This window comes from Phoca vitulina, unplaced genomic scaffold (assembly GCF_004348235.1).
Source record: "Phoca vitulina isolate PV1807 unplaced genomic scaffold, GSC_HSeal_1.0 scaffold14, whole genome shotgun sequence".
NCBI classification, from domain to species: Eukaryota; Metazoa; Chordata; class Mammalia; order Carnivora; family Phocidae; genus Phoca; species Phoca vitulina.
Genome location: NW_022589717.1, coordinates 7,225,977 through 7,247,667, shown reverse-complemented (window position 1 = coordinate 7,247,667; position 21,691 = coordinate 7,225,977). Strand labels below are relative to the sequence as shown.

Genomic DNA, 21,691 nt, shown 5'->3' with positions numbered 1-21,691 from the left:
GAGAGCTATTTTTAACATAATCCTCAAACAGAATACAACTTTTCACAAGAATTCCTTTATCATAGAAGTACATTAGGAATCCCAATGAGCAGATTCACAAATACATGGTGAGGGCCTCGAAGGGAACATAGGAAGATAAAAACAGCAATAATGTAGATTGGTAGGATTATAAGTGAAGTTTTCTATATTATTTTCCTTTATTTTTATTTTAATATGGATGCAATAAATAAGGAATTAACTATTGTTAATGTATTACTTGCTATTTACCCATCACTATTTTGTCAAAAAGCAAATTAAAATATTCCTTAATGACAACTGAGTCAGCTTACTAAAATTGTTTCTATTAATGAAGATATTAAAGCCCATCAATATATTTCTTTGTAATAAACTTCATTTTTGACATGGAAATACTATAAGAGGCATTGAGAGTCTTCTTTTTTTTTTTTTTAAGAGAGAGAGCATGAGCAAGTGGGGGGAGGGTAGGAGCAGAGGGAGAGGGAGAGAGAGAATCTTAAGCAGGCTCCATGCTCAGCATGGAATCCACTGTGAGGCTCAGTCCCATGACCCTGAGATCATGACCTGAGCCAAAGTCAAGAGTCTGATGCTTAGGGGCTCCTGGGTGGCTTAGTCGGTTAAATGTCCCACTCTTGGTTTCAACTCAGGTCATGATCTCAGGGTCGTGAGATTGAGCCCTGCGTCTGGCTCAGCACTCAGCACAGAGTCTGCTTGAGATTCTCTATCCCTCCCCCTCTGCCCCTCCCCCTGCCTGCATGCACGCACAGGTGCGCGCGCTCTCTCTCTCTCTCTCTCCAATAAATAAATAAATAAAATCTTAAAAAAGAGAGAGTCGGACACTTAACCGACTGAGCCACCCAGGCACCCCAAGGCATTGAGAGTCTTATCCCAACTTCTGAAAAACTATTTTATACAGTATGAAAACAGAATTAAATGTTTACTAAAATAGCACCAAACATTCTGAAAACATAAAATATGCAACAGAAGTCTCTAAGGCAGAGGGAAGGGGGAGGCTAAAGTCAAGGGAGTGAGGACACAAGAGAGAAGAGTGGGCAACACCTGCTGCATGAGAATTCACTGCATACAGGTGACCTGTGATTTTGCTGCTGTCTTCACTGCCTGAGGATGAGGCACCTGGGCCTCCAGAAAGTACACCGTGGTTAGTCCTACATACCTCCTCCCCAAAACAACAGGGCTCACCAGCAGAAGTGTACAGCTGGAACCATCCATATGGGCCTCATGATCCGTTTATGTTTTGATCTAGATGGAGGAGGAGAGAGTGCCTGAAAGTGGGACAGGAAGAATCATCACAAAGAGGATCCCAGGCTCCAGAAAGGAGAGTCTGGGGGCCTGACAATGAGTGAAAACAACTGATATCAGAGTGAAGGGCTAGAGACCAGCCCTGTGATGGTGGGGAGAATCATGGCCAAGAGAGGGGAATAGCAGAGAAAGAAAAAGACAGAGACCCCAAAGAGAAACTGTGAGAACTTGTAGCCTTGCTGCTCTGTAGCTGAGTGCAGACAGACAGATGCTGCTGCCTGAGGATCCTTGATGACACTATTCTCAGGCAGGCTTGGCTGAGCTCATGCTTTCCTGTGTGGCATACCTCATGAGGATTTTCTTGTTTGACCACAGCTGACTAAAGGATCTTTGCTTCCAGATCATTTGTTAATGGAGGTGTAACTGTGCAAAAGAAAGACAGGTGCTGAGTCCAGGCCAATGGGAAAAACAGAACTTACACATTTCTCCCACAGTTTAAAAATATGATGTTTGAAATCTGTACTGAAATCAAAGATGGCTTTTTTTTAATTGACTTTCCTACATGATGACTTTTCTGCTTAATATTTTCACTAAAAAGATTTAAGTTGGAATCAGCAAGAAATTTCTCTTCTTATATTTTGGTTTGAAGTTTGATGTTCTCCTTATTTTGAGGATAATAATTGGGTTTTACCATTACATCTAATAAAAATAGGAAAAGTAAAAAATCTATTTTAAAAAGGCCTTGAGCGGGCACCTGGGTGGCTCAGTTGGTTAAGCAACTGCCTTCGGCTCAGGTCATGATCCTGGAGTCCCTGGATCGAGTCCCGCATCGGGCTCCCTGCTCTGCGGGGAGTCTGCTTCTCCCTCTGACCCTCCCCCCCCCATGTGCTCTCTCTCTCTCATTCTCTCTCTCTCAAATAAATAAATAAAATCTTAAAAAAAAATAAAATAAAAATAAAAAGGCCTTGAGCAATATGTGACAATGCACAAGAATTAGTCTTCCTGTAAAAGTCTGGTTCTCCTGCCCCTAAGTTTCAGAGAGAGAAAGAGAGAGGTCTGGCTCAGAAGAACTGTTTTGTCAAGTAAAAAATGGCTCAAAAAGCGTTTACAATTCTCATTTGATTATTTTCTGTAGAAAAACAGCAAAAATCGTTATGGGGATTTTAAATAAAACTTTCAGTATATGCAAAGGAAATGGTACAAGCTACACACTAAGCTGTGTGTAGTTTTGAATTAAGTCAAGTAAAGTAAGAAAGCATCCAACTCCTTCAAAAGACTGTGTGGAAGATAGTCACAATGTCCACACAAACCCTGTATATTCCAGAATTCCTCAAAGTAGTATTTAACGTATCCTAGAAATTACAAACTACTACAGTTCTTCTGGTAGTGCTATTCAGATGCATGACTGTTCCACTTTAAGCTAAGCTAGGGAGAATACTTGAAGAATTTTAACTTCTAGCTCCCCTAGTAACGTACATCTTTTATCATCCAAATTTGCCATGTGTCAGAAAGCCACTGCTATGGCAGCTATTCAACAGCCTACACAAAATGAGTCAGGGTACTCATTCCAGTTCCAGACAACCAATGTCCATGTCACCTATCACCTGTACCAGGGACATCTGGACTCAGAGTATCCCCATGAGGCTCAGTGAGTGGCAAGACAGGCCAGAAGAGGGAAACCAGGAACTCCAAATAGACAGAGCCCAGGAGTAGAGCTGGTGATGGTCAAGGGTCCCAAGAGGGATGACTGGTATTTGGCTTTCACAGGAGACAAAAAGAAGATCTAGGGCCACAGGCAGCACACCAAGCCAGGGAGATAATCTGGGGCTTGGTCATAGGACATGGCAAAACCAGTAACCAACCATAATAAAGTGAGCCAAATCAGATCTTTTTAAGAATTACTGGTGGTAGGGATAGAAAAATACATGTAAATACATAAAACTATGTATGCGAGAAAAATTCTAGAAATTATAAGATTAGGTATCTAGTCTCATGTTTACTCCTTACAAACTGGGAGCCTTAAGCAAATCACTTAACCTCACTCAGCCTATTTGGACAGCTCTAAAGGAGATAATACCTGTCACGCCTGTTGCACAGGTTTAACGGACAGATGTGATGAAAGGACAGGTGTGAAAGCAGTTTAAAAACCACAAAGTTCTGAAAAACACACACACAGTGTTCTAGACCTGTGACACGGGCTTCTTTCCCTTTTGTTGCACACCTGAGGGACACTCTGGACTTATAAGAGAATAGTAGTTCTCAATGCTTCAACTTTTACCATGGAGGGAAGTACAGAAGTATCTGGGCTGGGAAAGTATCAGAACCTACAAGCTTTTAAAAGCCTCCTCCTGCCAGACTCCAATGCCCCGCTGTCTCTCTCCCCCTAACCCCACGAACGCACAGTGAGAGTTATTCCTCCAGTCCAACAGTATTTTCAGTTACTCATTGTCAACATGATATTTGATTTATGTTGTAAGTTGAAACTGGAGGCCTGGAGACCACAAGGCCCACAGATGTACTTTCTTTGGCTACAGTGTGGCCTACACAGGTACCTCTCTGCTCCTCCTCCCCAAATTACACATACCCACTACAGTTCTTAATATTTAAAAATCTGTAGAGTTCCATAAAAATTTAGCTTTCTATTTTTTTTAAAGATTTTATTTATTTATTTGACAGAGAGAGAGACACAGCGAGAGAGGGAACACAGCAGAGGGAGTGGGAGAGGGAGAGGCAGGCTTCCCGCAGAGCAGGGAGCCCGATGTGGGGCTCGATCCCAGGACCCCGGGATCATGACCTGAGCCAAAGGCAGATGCTTAACGACTGAGCCACCCAGGCGCCCCAAAAATTTAGTTTTCTAGAATCTCTTGAAAAATTAAAAATATCTAGCAACACTGGGTCCAAATTCCCACAAGGCAACACTCAAATTTTAGGGAGGATCAGAATCACAGAGAGATTGTTAAAACAAGGCAGAGGATCATAGGGGAAGAGAGGAAAAAATGAAACAAGACGAAACCAGAGAGGGAGACAAACTATAAGAGACTCTTAATCTTAGGAAACAGACTGAGGGTTCCTGGAGGGGAGGGGGGGGGGGGGGGGGGGGGATGGGTGATGGACACTGGGGAGGTTATGTGTTGTGGTGAGCACTGAGTGTTGTGTAAAACTGATGAATCACAGACCTGTACCCCTGAAAAAAATAATACATTATATGCTAATTTAAAAAAAATCTTTAAAGAAAAAAAACATGGAATACAGGACCCCACCCTCAGAATTTCTGATTCTATTAGTCTGGGATACCCTGAAAACCTGCATTTCTAACAAGTTTCCTGGCAATTCTGATGCTGCTGGTCCAGGGATCCTACTTTGAGAATTACTGTGCTAGATAGATCACTGCATGGGCTGCTCCTGGTGAATAGAGATGCACACTCCAGTTTGCCACAGCCCCCACCACCTCCTATTGTCGGTGACACAAGTATCTGTTGTCATTGATCATGCTTTCTCTGTTGTTTCCTTACACATGCAAAACCACTTAACTAACTTAATGTGTCTGGCCTCCTAGGCATTTGAGTTAGCAACCTCTGCTACTTGAGGGCAAAAACCCTGCCTTACTTCTACATCCACTTCTCCCTCTCCCTTACCCCCTTCTCTGTCTGTCTGTCTGTCTCATACATACACACTCACCATCCCACAGTGTCTTAAGATAGCATTCAAATATGTTAGTTGCTTTTACTTCCTGCATTAAGCAGAACACTTCAAGGTCTGAGCTTGAAGGACAGTAAGACTTTTAAGCTAGGAGCTGGTTTAGTCAGTCCTCTTTCCCCTTGTTTATTGGATCCAGACCTCAGAGCAGGTCTATGCTGCCTCAAATGTGGATGTGGGAGCAAAGAATAAAGCAGAACACTACACTGGGTCAGGCATTAAGTTCTCCTGAGACCCACTTCTGCTATTTAGCTTCTCAGCTCCTGTACTGAGCCCCAAATCCTCTAAATTGAGCTACCATCCAGGAATACTATCAGTTGAGTAATTCAACAAATTGCCTTCACAAATTGGTTTTGTGATCACCAGCTTGAGGGCAGGGGACAGGCGTGGGTGATGACTCTAGGTCCCTTGTAACTTTCTTTTCTCTTTTGGGGACAGGGAGGAGTGGGGGGAGGGGAATCTTAAGCAGGCTCCATGCCCAGCACAGAGCCCAATGCAGAGCTCTATCTCACAACCTGGAAATCATGACCTGAGCTGAAATCAAGAGTCAGACGCTTAACCAACTGAGCTACCCAAGCGTCCCTATAACTTTATTTTCTATGAGCCCATTAATGAAGACTTGGAACAAATTCTGTGCACATTTTGAAATCCATCAAAATGCAGGCCAGACTCTTCTCCCTAGTGTCCACCCCCTACCTACACATGCTCTATCTTGGATCTTTGGTCCTAAGCCATGGTTTGTGTAAAATGGTCTCAAATTTAATTTCCACTAAGAGTTTAAAAGTTTCTCTTTTCAATAATGAAATATAGGCAGTTCGTTCCAGATGCTCTGTAAAGAATTCCAGTCTTTAAGGCCAAGAAATTTTATCCTTCTTTTATGGGATGACAGCAAATGAAAGAGTTTGTTTTGCCAAAAGGGGTACCAAAGTAATTTGTGAAGACCTGACCTCATTAAAATATTCTTGAAATATGACAAAAAAGAAAGAAACATCTAAATTAACTGTTAGAGCCCTTTCTTGCACTGTCAAAAAATTGCCTCAGAGCAGTATTACTATCACTTCCATTTTATGGAAAAGGGCTCTGAGGCTTATACCAACCTCCCAGGATTATACAGCTATCATCAAAGACAGAGTCAAACTTACTCTCAAGCCCATGACCTCCCCATTACCAATTTATCTTCACTATCCACAGGTCTTATACCAAGGGCACATCTTCCCTCTACATTGCCTCTAAAAAGCTTAAGAACTCAAGAGGCTGAATATGGCCCAAAATGTAAAGCATAAAATAGAAGACCACATGGTGATTGCTTCTTAAAACAATGAGAGAAATTTTGGGTGCCTGGGTGGTTCAGTTGTTAAACGTCTGCCTTCAGCTCAGATCATGATCCCGGTGTTCTGGGATCGAGCCCCACATCAGGGTCTCCCATTTCCCCTGCTTGTGTTCCCTCTCTCGCTGTCTCTCTCTCTGTCAAATAAATAAATAAAATCTTAAAAAAAAAAAATGAAAGAAACAGAGAATCAGCACATAGTGAATCAGAGCAAAGATATGCAAACACACTTTTGTAAGTGACAAATGACTCCTAGGACAGAAAGGCTTTGCTTGAATGTAATAACAAATCTTTAAAAAGAACAGATTCCTCTGAAGGAGATAGGGAGGTAGCAACACAAGTAAAAGAGCCTGAGACAAAAGTTATCAAAGCCCATTAGGCACTCTCCAGGCTCTTGACCTTCAATGAAAAGAGATGCCTAAAACCGGTCAATCTCGGGAAGCCCAGAAGCCATGAAGGGAAAGACCAACAGATTTAACCACATAAAAAATTAAACAGTTTTATAAGGTAAAGGATGCCTTAAAAAAAAATCAAGACTAGTGAACATAAAAGAGGAGAACCTATTTGAACACATGTTAGAAAAAGGGTTAAGATTACCACTACCATAAATATCCCTCCACCAAAAAAAATGATCAAGAACAAGCAACCCAACAACAAAAAATGCACAGGAGAGGAAATGAATAGACAGATCATGGAACAGGAAATGCAAATATCTCAAAAACATACAGAAAAATTCTCAACCTCACCTGCAGTCAGGACACATACCAAAATAAAGGAACATTGTTTTTATCAAACCACAGGGTTGGGGAAAAAAAAAAAAAAAAAAACCTAAAGAACTAAAAATATCAGTACATCAGGACTAGTAAGGGCATAGGGAAACAGATACTATCCCACATTTCTTGGGGGGTATAAGAATGCTATATATATAATCCTTGAATCATAATTTGGCTGTGTATAATAAAAATAAGTATGCCGCAAAATCCGTAAGTGGACCCATACAGTTCAAACCTGTGCTGTTCAAGGGTCAACTGGATTTCTTTGTAAACTTCCATTCAGCTTTCCAAGTGGTATAATACTTTAAACAAATTCATAGGTAAGATAATGACACTTAAGTTTCATACAGTAATATAGATACGAGATAATGGTTTCAATTCATTAAAGTTATCATGTTGACTAAAATAATGCTTATCTAATGATGCTATGAGTTGGGGGTATTAAGTTTAGACCCATTTTGTCTTTAAACCAAAGAAGAAAACAGCAAGATTCTTTCCCCACTTATTTTTTCACCCTGTAGTCAGAGAACAGTTCCCCAACATGCCAGAATGTAGATCTCTTTTGATCTTTAAATTTTTGACATTTTTGGCTTAATTTTTATTTAAAAACTATTGCACTAAAATATGATATACCTTGATTATGGAGTTATTTGGCACCCTCTTAAATTCTGAGTATGAAATTAGTGCCTCACTGCCCTAATTCCAGCCCTGTCTTGCATCTTTGGTGCACAAGCTCAGATAATGTAAAAAATATTCAATATTAAAATGAATCTAGACGGGCGCCTGGGTGGCTCAGTTGTTAAGTGTCTCCCTTCGGCTCAGGTCATGATCCCAGGGTCCTGGGATTGAGCCCCGCATCGGGCTCCCTGCTCAGCGGGAAGCCTGCTTCTCCCTCTCCCACTCCTCCTGCTTGTGTTGCCTCTCTCACTGTGTCTCTCTCTGTCAAATAAATAAATAAAATCTTTTTAAAAAATTTTTTAAAAATTTAAAAAAATGAATCTAGACAACAAAACCTTCTGATAGTTGTTTTTACATGGTAGCGTGTAGGTTAAAAAAAATGTAGCACATAATGTCATTCATGGTGAGGATGTTCAAAGTTTTGGAACAAATGATGATGTATATTTTTTATTTGTGCCATTTCAAACTTCTTGTCTGAGATGGGCAGGAAGATATCTGCCGAGTTGCAGTATTAGTAGATGGCCAATATTTTCTAAAATATTAAGGTAAGCCATGGCTATGCCCTTTAGCACTTCTATCTGGGTTATTCTTTAAACAACAAGAAAATAATTCAGAATTGATGATTGCCATTTATGAAAACAATAGGATTTAATTTTCTTATTTGAAGATACACATAAAGCTAAATGAAAATAAAATCTTCATAAAATAGGTTGCTCTCTATAGGGGAAGAACATTCAATAATGCAAGAAAAATAAATGTATTTAAAATAATAATAATAACTCACTTATCAGCTGTCATTTAGGGAGTACTTTGTGTTATGTGAGATAATGACAAACTAAGATGTAAGCTGAAAGTATAGTCAGGAGAAAAAATCCATATAAGGAACAACCTCTGAATAAATCGTCATGCTGAATACTAGTCCCAGTCTTTGTTTTTTTGAAGTGTTGAAATGTGTTATATAATTATTGAATAAGATTGGACACATTTATTTCCAAAACAAAGTAAGCTAGCAAATAACTAGCACATTCACTTTGATAATCGGGGTACAGTAATATGCATTTCTGGATGGAAATATAAATGATTAGCTAAGCTATATTTTACAGGTAGCTCAGCTTGTCAAAATTTAGTCTTAATGACGTACGTAACAATGAAATGCTGCTTATTTAAAATCTTTATATAATTAAAAAGTCATGATTTAAAGGCACTCACAGTTATCCTGATGATGTGTTTTGTTTGGATTTTGTTTCAAAATGAATGAATGAATAAATGAGCCTTCCAAATCCCACTTTGGAGAATTACCTATTGAGGCATTTTAAGTAGTGGGGGAAAAAAAACGCTCAACATTCACCAGTAGGGGGATGACTGAATAAATTCTGAATATCCATATAAACATTGTGTAGTTATTAAAAAGAATAAAAATAGCATTATTTGAGAGGTAGTAAAAGGCAGTGGCTAGCCTTTTACTACTAGCCAATGTGAACTCAAGAGCCACATTGTCCAAGTTCAAACTGCTGGTCCCACAAGCACTAGCTGTGCAACTGAGGACAAATTAATCACATCTCAGTTCCTCATCTACCCAATGGGGATAACTACCTATCTCATATGGTAATTGTGGAGTAAATGAGATAAAGCATAGGACCTGGCATCTAGCACGTACTGGAATAATGTCCATACTTTCTGGGGGGTGGGGGTGAGAACTGTACACATTTCATAGCATAGGTCTATTTTAGTTAAAAATATTTTAGAGCACTGGGGCACCTGGGTGACTCAGTCAGTTGAGAATCCAACTCTTGGTTTCGGCTCAGGTCATGATCACATGGGTCATGGGATAGAGTCCCACATGTGCCTCTGCACTTAGCTGGAAGTCTGCGTAAAGATTCTCTCCCTCTGCCCCTCCCACTCATGCGCACGCTCTCTCTCACTCTAAAATAAATAAATCTTTAAAAAATACTCTACAGCATTTATTAAATATAGTTGAGCATTTAGAGCATAAAAATATTTTCAGCACCCTGTATATGTAGATGTGTTTGGTGGTGAGAGGAAAGAACATTTTAACTTTTTCTTTGCACATTTGTGTCATTTGGCTTGTTGCAAACATGTATTGCTTTTTGGAAGTGGGGTGGGTGGGGGTGCTAGCAGGAATGGAGGATACAAAAGCATAACTAAAGACTGGGGAGTGAATCTGGAAACTGAGAAGTTTGGCAGGTTGGAGCACAGAATGCACAATGGAGAGCCGCAGGTATAAGGCTGAGGGTGACCAAAGGAAGGGTCGTGTGTTCAAGGAAAAGGAGTGTGGACTTTACCTTTAGTTTCATGGAAAATTCTGTAGAACAAAAGAAATGCAAAGTATTGGCTGTACCCCGGCAATATGAAAGATGAACACCTCTCCACCAAAACACAAACTTTTTTTTTAATTTTATTTTATTATGTTATGTTAATCACCATACATCATTAGTTTTTGATGTAGTGTTCCATGATTCATTGTTTGCGTATAACACCCAGTGCTCCATTCAATATGTGCCCTCTTTAATACCCATCACCAGGCTAACCCATCCCCCCCACCGCCCTCCCCTCCAGAACCCTCAGTTTGTTTCTCAGAGTCCACAGATAGTAGGAAACACAAACTTTTCTGTGGCTCCCTTTTACTCCGTATCAGGATAAAGTCCAAACCTAAGTCCATGGGTCTTATCACCAGCCTTCTTACTCCACCCTACTCCAACCCCAAACTCTACTCCAACCCCAAAACTCTACAGTGAACTACTTGGAGTTTTTAGAAAGCTCTGCTTTCCCCAGGTTCTAAGACCTTTGCTTAGGCTGCAGCTTCTGCCAGCAGTGCCCTTCCCCTATGCCATTCTTGTTCTGCCTGGCTAACTCCTCAGAGCTCAGCTAAAACACTCCATTTCTGGGAAACTCACCTCAGTCTCCCAAGGCTCAGTTTCCCTTCTAGGTCCTCTCCTATCACCCTGAAACTAACCTAAAAAGAGTACTTTTGACATTTATTCGTAACTGTGCATTTATTGCCTGCCTTGCCAACTAGACTGGAAATCCATTAAGGGGTGGTACTTGATATTATTCCTTGCTCATTCTTCAGTACCTAGCACAGAACACAAAACACAGTCAGAGATCTATAAATAAAAAATATAAACAAACAAATAAACAAACAAATGGATATCTTTAACTATACAAACCATCTAATCCCCTTTCTTGTATTCCATGTTTTCCCAAGAAGTTTCTGCTTTAATTCCCTGTCTTATATATGTTAGCCCATAGGCAGAGAATCCTCAACAGGTCATATCAGTGCAAGACTGGGTCCATGTGACAGTCATATTGCTCACTTAAAACTAACAAATTGGCATAGGGATTTTATATGTCAATCCTGTATCTTGGTTAATTTAAATTCTGCCCTAGAGGAAAAAACCTCCATATACTGGCAAAAGCAGATGTCTGAGCATTCAAAATGAAGGGCCACAAGTCTAAACTATGGCAAATTATTATAGCAAAGGCCTTTTGGAAGGACTTTCCTGGTTACATCTGGACCTTGATTCATTCACTCATTCAGCAAATATAATAACTCCCACCAAATGGCAACCTTCATTCTAAGCTATGACAATACAGCAGGAAATAGGATAGACAAGATCTACCATCACAGAATCACATTCTACTGGGGGTTAGCAGAGGGACAGATAATAAACATGTAAAAATAAGATAATTTCAGGTAGTGCTAAATGCTGTAAAGAAAATCAAGCAGTTGATTAAAGTTGAGGGAGAGGGAGTGAGAGCTCCTTAGACATATGATCAAGGTAAGGCTTCTCTGAGGGGTGAATATTTGAGCTGAGTCTTAAGTGATGAGAATATTCTCAGTCAGACGTTAGAAAATCTGGAGGCAGAAGATTCTAGGCCTACAGAAGAACAAATCCAAAATCTCTAAGATAGGAATGAGCTTGGAATATTCAAACAAAGACAGAAAATCAGTATGGTTGGGGCATAATGAGCAAGAAAGGTGATATGAGAGCAACCAGAGGGTAGGTATAGAATAGATCATACAGGCTATAAGGAGTTTGGATTTTATTCTAATGCAAAAGAAAGACATTAGTAAAGTATAAGTAGGGAAGTAATAGAATCTGATTTATATTGTTAAATGGCTAATGACAAAGAATGAACTCTAAGAAGGCAAGAGTAGACAACAAGAGGCTGTTGTTGTGGTCCAAATCAGAGCAACTGATAGCTTGTACTAGGATAGTAGCAGTAGACCTGGTGCGAGGTGGTTGGTCAGGTTTGGGATAATATTTTGGAGACAGAGTCAATAGGATTTGATGTAAAATTAGATGTTGGAGGCAAGAGGAAAAGAAGAATCAAAATTGTGATCTTTTGGCTCTTCTTGTCAGAAATTCCTGCATCCAGGACACCCGGGTGGCTCAGCCGGTTAAGCTTCTGCCTTCAGCCCAGGTCATGATCCCAGGGTCCTGGGATCGAGTCCTGCATAGGGCTCCCTGCTCAGCAGGAGTCTGCTTCTCCCTCTGCCCCTCCCCCCGACTCCTGCTTGCATGCTCCTGCGCTCTCTCTCTCAAAAATAAATAAATAAATAAATAAATAATCTTTAAAAAGAAATTCCTGCACCTGTTTGCTCTTAAAAATTAGTGTTCTGCTGGAGAACTTCCTTTCAATAACCACAACAAAAATTTCTCCTAGTGTATGACAATATTTGAATTACCCACATCGATTTATTGTAGAGAATTCAAGAAGTTTATTTTGTGTTAAACTAAAGCTTTTAACCTGCTGATATTTTTTTTTTTTTTTTTGCAATCTAGAACATAGCTCATTTTCTAAAGACCCAAGTGCTTATAGAACCTAGGCTTGTGTTCCTTCACAAAGTGTCATGTCCTTGAAATGTTACAGATCTTTATGCCCAGAGCTTCTATTAGTTATCACTTCCTTATTTTGCTTTATAATCTTATTTTCTCATATCATGGCTATACTTTATGTCATTGTTTTATGAATGTTAAAACCAAGGCTTAGGAGGCCCGGTAAATTATAGCACAAAAAGAAACAGAATGGCAAGCCTGATTTCCTTAGTCAACCCCCTAATGTATTCATTCACCTTCTGTGAAACTCGGGAGATAGTATGTCTTAAAGAACTGTTTAAGGCTACAGAGCGATTCTTTTTCTCCTGAACTTAACTCCTTTGATGTTTTATATATTGCCCTGTGATAGTCTCTTAGAAAATAACATTTTGAGGGGTGCCTGGGTGGCTCAGTTGTTAAGCATCTGCCTTCGGCTCAGGTCATGATCCCAGGGTCCTGGATCAAGCCCTGCATCAGGCTCCCTGCTCAGCGGGAAGCCTGCTTCTCCCTCTCCCACTCCCCCTGTTTGCGTTCCCTCTCTTGCTGTCTCTCTCTCTGTCAAATAAATAAATAAAATCTTAAAAAAAAAAAAAAGAATGGGGCGCCTGGGTGGCTCAGTCGTTGAGCGTCTGCCTTCGGCTCAGGTCATGATCCCAGGGTCCTGGGATCGAGCCCCGCATCGGGCTCCCTGCTCCGCGGGAAGCCTGCTTCTCCCTCTCCCACTCCCCCTGCTTGTGTTCCCTCTCTCGCTGTGTCTCTCTCTGTCAAATAAATAAATAAAATCTTTAAAAAATAAAAAAAAGAAAAAAAAGAAAAAAAAGAAAACATTTTGAAAACAAACTACACTTATTACTATGCACAAATCTATAGGATATATACAAAATATTATTGGAAAAAATGCAAGCAGGATTGAATATAATTTCATGGCTAAAAGAACTTACAAAAATTCACAGTATATATTTATTTTGTTAATAATCAGGGCACTGTTAAGGATGGAGAGTATCTAGGGAACACAATAAACCATACCCCTCTTCCTACCAAGTTGTGAACCAACTGAAAAACAGGCAAAAGAGTAGACAGCTGAGAACTATCACTCTTACTGATAAAGCTGATGCTGGGAACAAGGCAGCACTAATGGGCCTCCCAACATTGAACCCTGGGACCAGGCATACATACCACTGAGTCACAGACTAGCAGAGCAGGACTATAGAAACTCTCCCCTCCACCCATTTCACAGACTTGTCCCTGTAAAATCTGCAGTATAAAGAAACAGACCAGAAGGCATGATTCCTGATGGCAGCCTCACAAGAGTGAGGCTGGCAAGGGGCTGAGCTTTCTCACCTAGTTTCTCACCATTCAGCATCTTGCCAGTGGGAAAGACACTAAGAGACCCAAGAGGCTGAGAGCATTAATAGAATCCCCTGCAACTACACCACATTGCTCACATAATTTTGTCATAACCTTAGTAGTCTCCAAACTGGAGTCAGTCTACCATGGGATTCTACAAGTACTTTCCAAGGAGAACACAGATAATTTTTAGGAAATCAATTCCATTTATTCAACTTTTACCTACTCTTTCCTAAAACTGAGCTGCCTAAAATGTGACTGAGGTTGAAATGTCACAACAATTCTGTTTATCCAACTCCCTTTAAAAATCATTTTTTTCCCACTTATAAAAAACAAGCATCCTCTCACTCATCCCAGATCTTACCATGGCAAATGTTCCCATGTACAAAAAGCCTCTGAGTCACCACACTAAAGAACAATTCTAATATCGATGTCAATATTTAATTTAATCGAGGCATGATAAACCTATAGGAGGACTTCCTGATTTTCTTTATCTTATACATACTCTATTAAGAGAAAAGCATGGTGGGGCGCCTGGGTGGCTCAGTCGGTTAAGTGGCTGCCTTCGGCTCAGGTCATGATCCCAGGGTCCTGGGATCAAGCCCCACATCGGGCTCCCTGCTCAGCAGAGAGCCTGCTTCTCCCTTTCCCTCTGCCTGCCACTCTGCCTACTTGTGCTATCTCTCTGCCAAATAAATAAATTTAAAAAAAAAATCTTTAAAAAAAAAAAAAGAGAAAAGCATGGTGCTAGAAATTGGGTATTTTGGTCTGTGTTGGGGTGTTCTGAGTTTTTTTTTAAAGATTTTATTTATTAAATAAAGCACAGAGAGCATGTGTGGGGGAAGGGCAAAGGGAAAGGCAGAGAATCCCAAGTAGACTCCACGCTGAACCTGAGGCAGGGCTTGATTTCATGACTCTGAGATCATAACCTGAGCTGAAACCAAGAGTCAGACACTCAACTGACTGAGCCACCCAGACACCCCTGGGGTGTTCTGAGTTTTATCTACATTGTAGAGTGGGATGGCAGGAGTTATGATCATTTTTGCCCAATGCCATTTCCTCTTCCATTCCCTGATAATGCCAAAGAACACTGCTGAGATAGCCAAGAGAAATACTGAAGGAGGTTGAGCCCTACTTCAACTGGGTAACAAACTCACAGCAAGATTTCATATATCTATCTCAGAATTCAAGTATGGATGATTTGTGGAAAATATTCTGGTAAATACCAGTCAGCTACAAGGCACACCTGCCTCAGGAATGAGAAAGAACTTGATGTAAAGGCTCATTCTATGTCTCAGTTACATATTGCAGATGATTTCAAGGAAAAGGATGTTAAAAAGTTCCAAATTTCCATCAACAGATCAATGTTACATGTAAAAAAAACATACATATATCAGAGGTAAGTCAATGTTCTGTATTCTTGAGCAATTATACAGACTCATAGGAGAAAATATTTTCATTAATATTTCATTAATTTCATTAATTTTCACCTAACGATTATTGAATACAGTAAATCTATATTAATTTACTCCCACGACTGTTCATTGTCACTTGTTAACCATCTCACCTCATTATTCATCCCCATCTTTTATGTAGATTTAGATATATAGTTTTCTATTGTTATTTAATCATTTTTGGTAAGCCCTATACCTAATAGTCCTATCTTTTTCTGTTTTTCCTATTCTGTCTCCTATCAAAAATTACATTCATGAACTAATGATGGGGGGGAGCTCCAACCATTTCATTGAGAGACATATTTCCAATAAAATTTTAGTTCTCTTTAGTAATGATGTATAAAAATTTATAACATAGTTATGATCAATTATGTACTAATAATAATTGTAATAATAATTCAATCCAAAAGAAGTTTTTGACACTTAGAACCTTTCAGTAATAGAAAATTGTTTAAATTATAAACAAATTTTTATTGCAGAAAAGAATGATAAGGTAAGCAATAAAATATATTTGAACATAAAATATATTTTTAAACCTTTTGTGGGGAAGTAGAATGAAAATACAAACTCAAAGAGAAAAAATAATGTAAATTTCTGTAAAAATAGATGATGATGAGTATTCAATTTCTATGGAATTTAATTTCATTAAGTGTATTTTAAACTTCTTTATTTTAAAATATTCATATTTACTTTAACCAGAAATTACATCTTTTGCAACTAAACTTAGGACAAAAAAATTTTACATGTCAACTTAAAAATTATTTGGGGGGTATGTCAGCAAAATGTATGAAGACCATTGCCTTAACCCCTTCAGCTTACCCACTGAGATCAACTTGGGATATGATTATCCTCCTTGGATAAGAAGTCAGCAGTCAGGGCAGTCCTGCTCCCACCTTCATAAGGTCACTTCTCCAATACAATGTTCACCTCTTTTGTGGGATCTCCTGGAGTCACTGGTAAAGTGTAGATTTTGTTCCCAGAATGCCTTGAATGGGTCAGAACAACATATCACTAAATCAGCTCCAATGCTGTTCTGTACCCAAGGCTATAATTGACAACCTATTCTATTCCATCTCAAATTATGTCCCCCTACCTTTTTCAACATTAATAGAGGTTCTAAAAGGATCAAACAATAACATAAAAATACTCTAAAAATTAAAAGCCAAAAAGATGTGCTCAATTTGATTATGACCCTCCCCAATATGAATTTTCCAGGGAGAAATGAAAAGTTCAGATATTAAATTATCATGTTCTTCTAAGTTATAGCCCAAAGTAATCAGTACTAACTTCCTATTAAATCTAAAATTATTAATGTCCAACACTGAACTTTCATGATCTCCTGAATTAAAGTTCAAACAACAGGTTTTGTCACTTCCTGGCAATGAACTTAGCTCCCAAAACTGAAGCTCCCCTTCCCCCAAGGGGCCCATCTTGCTAAGCTTACCCCAAACATCCCCTGGCATGGGCAGGATCCTGTGAAACTTACGGTATGAAGTAGCAGAGCAGAAGGCTCACCTTCTGTGGGAGGCCTGACTTCTATGGGAAAGGGGAGAGGAAGACACCAAACTTACACATCAGGAAACTTGCTAGTAGCACTGGAATAGAGTATTGAGAGTTATGATAGTGGCACCCACTCCATACTTCAAGAAACATCTGATGTGGGAAAGAAGTGTTTTCCCCTAAAATAAAGAAATAGAAAAGAATTATAAGAAATAGGCTCTCTTATTTAAGAAATATTTGTTGAGCACAAATTTCTGAGCTAGATTTGCTAGGAGATTCATAAGTGAATCAGAGCTGGATGCTGCCTAACGACCAACCACTAAAATTTGTAACATGTATGTATATGGATATGTCACATATTGTAGGTTTTTGCTGCAGCAGTACCCTACTTCCAGTACCAATTTTTTTTTTTTAAAGATTTTATTTATTTATTTATTTGAGAGAGAGAGAGAGAGAGAAACAGCATGAGAGGGGATAGGGTCAGAGGGAGAAGCAGGCTCCCTGCCGAGCTGGGAGCCCGATGTGGGACTCGATCCCAGGACTCTGGGATCATGACCTGAGCCGAAGGCAGTCGCTTAACCAACTGAGCCACCCAGGCGCCCTTCCAGTACCAATTTTTGTATTAGTGTAGATTAGGCTTTGTTTGCTAGCAAACAACCCCAAATATCTCAGTGGTTTAGAACAGCAGAGATGTGTTTCTCATTCATACAACTGTGTATGTTAGCTGAGGGCTCTTTTCCACTTTGTCCTGACTTTAGGACCCTCACTGACAGAAACAGCCACCATTTGAAACATTGTTGGGGTGACAAATTAAAGAACGCCACAAATTCTTTGTCACTCTTCTCCTCAATCTCCATCAAGAGGTGGAGTTTATTTCTCCACCCTGTGCAACTGAGCTGGCCCTGTGAATGCTTTAACCAACAGACTGTGTTATTTCTAGGCCTAAGACTTACAAGACCTAGAAGCTTTTGCACTTCTGAGAGTCTTGACCCACCATGTCAGAAATCAGGCTACTCTGCTGGAGAAGCCATGTGAAGCGAGGCCCTCAGATAACAATGGGAAGAAGAAAGGCTTGGACATTCTAGCATCTCCAGCCCCAGAAAATACCTGGCTGGAACCACATGAGATCCCAAGAAAGATTAGACAACTGCCCATGAGCCCACAAAACCATTAGCAATAGTAAAAACAATTTTAAGTCATTAAGATTGGGGTGGTTTGTTATGCAGCAATAGATAACTAAAACATTCCCTCACTGTGTGAAAGGGAAAGAGGGCATGAGAAACTGTGCATTCTTAAAGCTTTTACTAGGAAGTGACACAGACCACTTCCAATCACATTTCACTGGCCACACTGAGTTCAAAAGGCTAGAGAAATGCAATTCTACTATGTGTGTAGAAAAGAAATGGAAATATTTAGTGGCTAGTACTATTATTTCCCAGAGAAAGGTCAGGGCTGGAGAGGTACATCCTCCATAGAGAAGACAAGTAAATCACTAAGTAGATAAAATGTCAAGAAAAAAAAGAGTAACAAGAGAAGAAAAGAACACAGATAACAACAGATGCTTGTAGATGACTTCTAGGTAAGGTAGGGATGGATAAGGAAGTAAAGGAAGGTGGAAAAGACTCAGAAAAGAAACATCTACAAAGGCAAAAGGAGACATCTAGGGATCTGAAGGAGTTTCAAGAACAGAACAGTCAAGAACATAAAATAAAATGGTTGGTATAGGCAAGGAATTTGTAAAAATTCAAAGAGACCAATGTGAGCTGATACAGTCACAGGCCTGGAATAGAGGTAGATTAGAGAAGGAAATGAAAGACAACAGAATTTGGATGGTTGGAAAGGAGAAAGAAGGTCACTCTCAGTGAGGAAATAAAGTCTTGAAGTGGGGAATAAATTTAGCAATTGGGAGAACAGGGACTAGGTATTGTAAAGGGAAACACATCAATGTAATAAAAGTTATGTGTAAAGTAGATTACGTTTGCTGCAGGGAAAGCCATTTGTGGATTTATGGAGACCTTTGACTGCCAACTGAGATTTCTGAGTTATTTCATTTTAAATAGCTGAGCACCACTGGAGATAGGGTGCCTGAGTAAAGGAAATCAGTATACAGCACTAGTCCCTTCATGTGGAATGAAGAAGGGAAAGACAGAGCAAGCCATGAGTCAGAAAATTACAGTATTCAAAGCAGGAGTATCCTACTGGGAGAATTACCTGGCAGGGGTGGGGTGGGGGGGACAGGGGGAGAACTCCCTTCTAGACCAGTTCAGGAGGCTTAGAATAAGTTGCTAAGAGAACTGAAAAGAAAAGGGTGGTGGGGGGGGTTCAAGTGTGGAGGAGTTGAGATATTTATCAAGGATATAAAAGAAGAGCACCTGGGCAGCTCAGTCGGTTAAGCAGCTGCTGCCTTCGGCTCAGGTCATGATCCCAGGGTCCTGGGATCGAGCCCCGTGTCGGGCTCCCTGCTCAGCAAGAGCCTGCTTCTCCCTCTGCCTGCCACTCTGCCTACTTGTGCCCTCTCTCTCTCTTTCAAATAAACAAATCTTTAAAAAAAGAAAAAGGATATAAAAGAAAATGTTTAACCTTTTACTTCCATGGCAGAGAAGGTTGGTTACCTACCCAACATTCCCCACCCTACTTTCTTGACAATACTGCTCAATTCCTCTCTTCCCTCCAAACCAATCAAGGAAAAGAAATCTACACATATATAATTGAACTCCAAGGTAAATCCTGATAGGTTTAAGCCAATTGGTTTAACCACTCAACCAGCATCATCTTTCTAGGGAGTGTGTGGGGTGGGAAGAGGGTTGGTTTTTTTGGTGCCCCAATGCCAGAGGTGTGCTACTGACATTTACTGGGAAGAGACCAGAGATGCTAAAATGCATGCCACAATCCTGCACAAAACCTGCCAAAAGCTAGATAAACTCTTACCAATCATGGTAGTCCCAAGCTCCTTGTCAGTTACTGTTTCAGGGAATAGTCAATAACATATAAGGAGTGGCCTGCTATGAAACCTTTGGGGTGGTTTCTTCCTGCTGTTGATGTCATCCCAACTGTATGACACCTGGTACTGCTACAAGCATCCATCTTCTCCCCAAAACCAATTTCTTCCCAATCATCCTGTTTCCATCATTGGCATTTCCCGTTACCAAGTCCTAAAGCAGTTTTGGCTTCTAACCATTAACCTCAGTATGACTATTCACTCAGATTTGCCTGGGACGATCTAATTTTAATCCTGTTCTCCCAGTATATAGTGCCCCCTTTCAGTTCTAGAAGTATTCTAGATTGGAGGCTAGATTATATGGACACTTACTTTTCCCAACTAAATGCTGTTCACTCTGCCTCAAGAAAGTTACCTTTAAAGCAGGGGTGAGCAAACTATGGCCTGTAGACTCTTTTTATACCTCTGGAGATTAAAAAAAAAATGGTTTTTACATGTTTAAATGGTTGAAAAAAATCAGTATTTCATGACATCTAAAATTTCAGTGTCCATAAATAAGTTTTATTGGAATACAATCATGCTCATTCCTTTAAGTATCTTCTATGGTTGCTTTCTTATTTTAAGACAGGTAACTAATTATGAAAGACAGTGCCTAAAATATTAACGTTTGGCCCTTTATAGAAAAGCTTGCAGACCCCTGCTCTAATGCCACTTAGTTCTAAGTTTCCTCATTTCTTGCACAAATACCGTAGCCTACTAACTTGTTTTCCATTCTTTTTTCATTCCAATCCTTAATATCCCTGGTAGATAATCTCTCTAGAAAAGTTTTGATCCTGTCATTTGCTGCTGTAAAATCTTCAATGGCTCCTCCAAAACGTGGAGTATTAAGTCCAAGCCTATCTGTTGACTAAAGACTACCAACCTAGTTTTCCAGACTTTGGTCCTCCTGACTACTTAAAGCTTAAATGGACCACTTGCCGTTTCCCTAATAAGTACTTTAGTCCATATCACACGCCCCCATTGCTTGCCCATGTCTCTCCTCCATCGCACCGGTTCCTCAAGATTAAACCGAAACTGTTACTCCCTTAATACACCTTCATTCACTCATCACACCAGTAGTTCACAGCAGGTTGTTCTTGAGGTGGGTGTGAGGGAACTCACTGACAACAAAGAAAACAAACTAGGGCAGGAAGGAACAAGTCAAACGAGTTGAGTGCTTTAAGTAAAGGGCCCAGAATGAGGCTTCAGAGGTGACATTTACACCAGATTTTTTAAGGACCTGGGAGTCTAAAAAGACAAGACCTAAGGAGATAAAAAGAAGCTGTAAATAAAGCTGAATGAGAGAACAGAAGGACCACCTCATTCTATCAACTTCCCTACCGGAATAACACCTTTAGTCTAAAACCTGAAAGAAAACTCTACAAGAGCAGCCGTGACCAAAACCACCCGGGAAGCGGCTGCTCCGTGCCAGCGCAGACAGCAAGTAGATTCCGGATGCCAAACAACCCCGGCGAGGGCTCCGTGCACTCATTCTGCGCCAGGAAGACTCCAGCCGGTCGCCAAAACTTTTGGGTGGTAGCTCTGTCCGCGCGCCCACGCTCCAGGCTTCCGGACAGGCGCGACGGCGCCCGGGTGAAAAAGAGACGCCCCTCAATAGTTTGCTCCAACAATTAAAACTGTGTCGTGGCCTCCCACAAGCCACCAACCTGCGCCCTCGAAAAGGCGACCCAACCAGACCCCGCCTCCGAGGTGGCCTCGGCGCACGTGAAGTCCCCATGCGGAGCGACAGTGAAGAGGCGGGAGTTCGCGGACGCGAACCCCGGCCTGGGAAGGGCAGCCATTCCGGGGCGCACGCGCATAGC

General features: G+C 40.4%; 1 long non-coding RNA gene across 1 annotated transcript; it reads right to left on the bottom strand.

Moving 5' to 3' along the window:
- Window positions 1-16,148: 16,148 nt before the first annotated feature.
- On the bottom strand, window positions 16,149-21,686 carry LOC116637449. Its single transcript, XR_004300476.1, has 3 exons — window positions 21,536-21,686; window positions 16,963-17,070; window positions 16,149-16,376 (listed from the first exon to the last, which is right to left on the bottom strand). It is a non-coding gene; the product is annotated as an uncharacterized LOC116637449 (long non-coding RNA).
- Window positions 21,687-21,691: the final 5 nt, after the last annotated feature.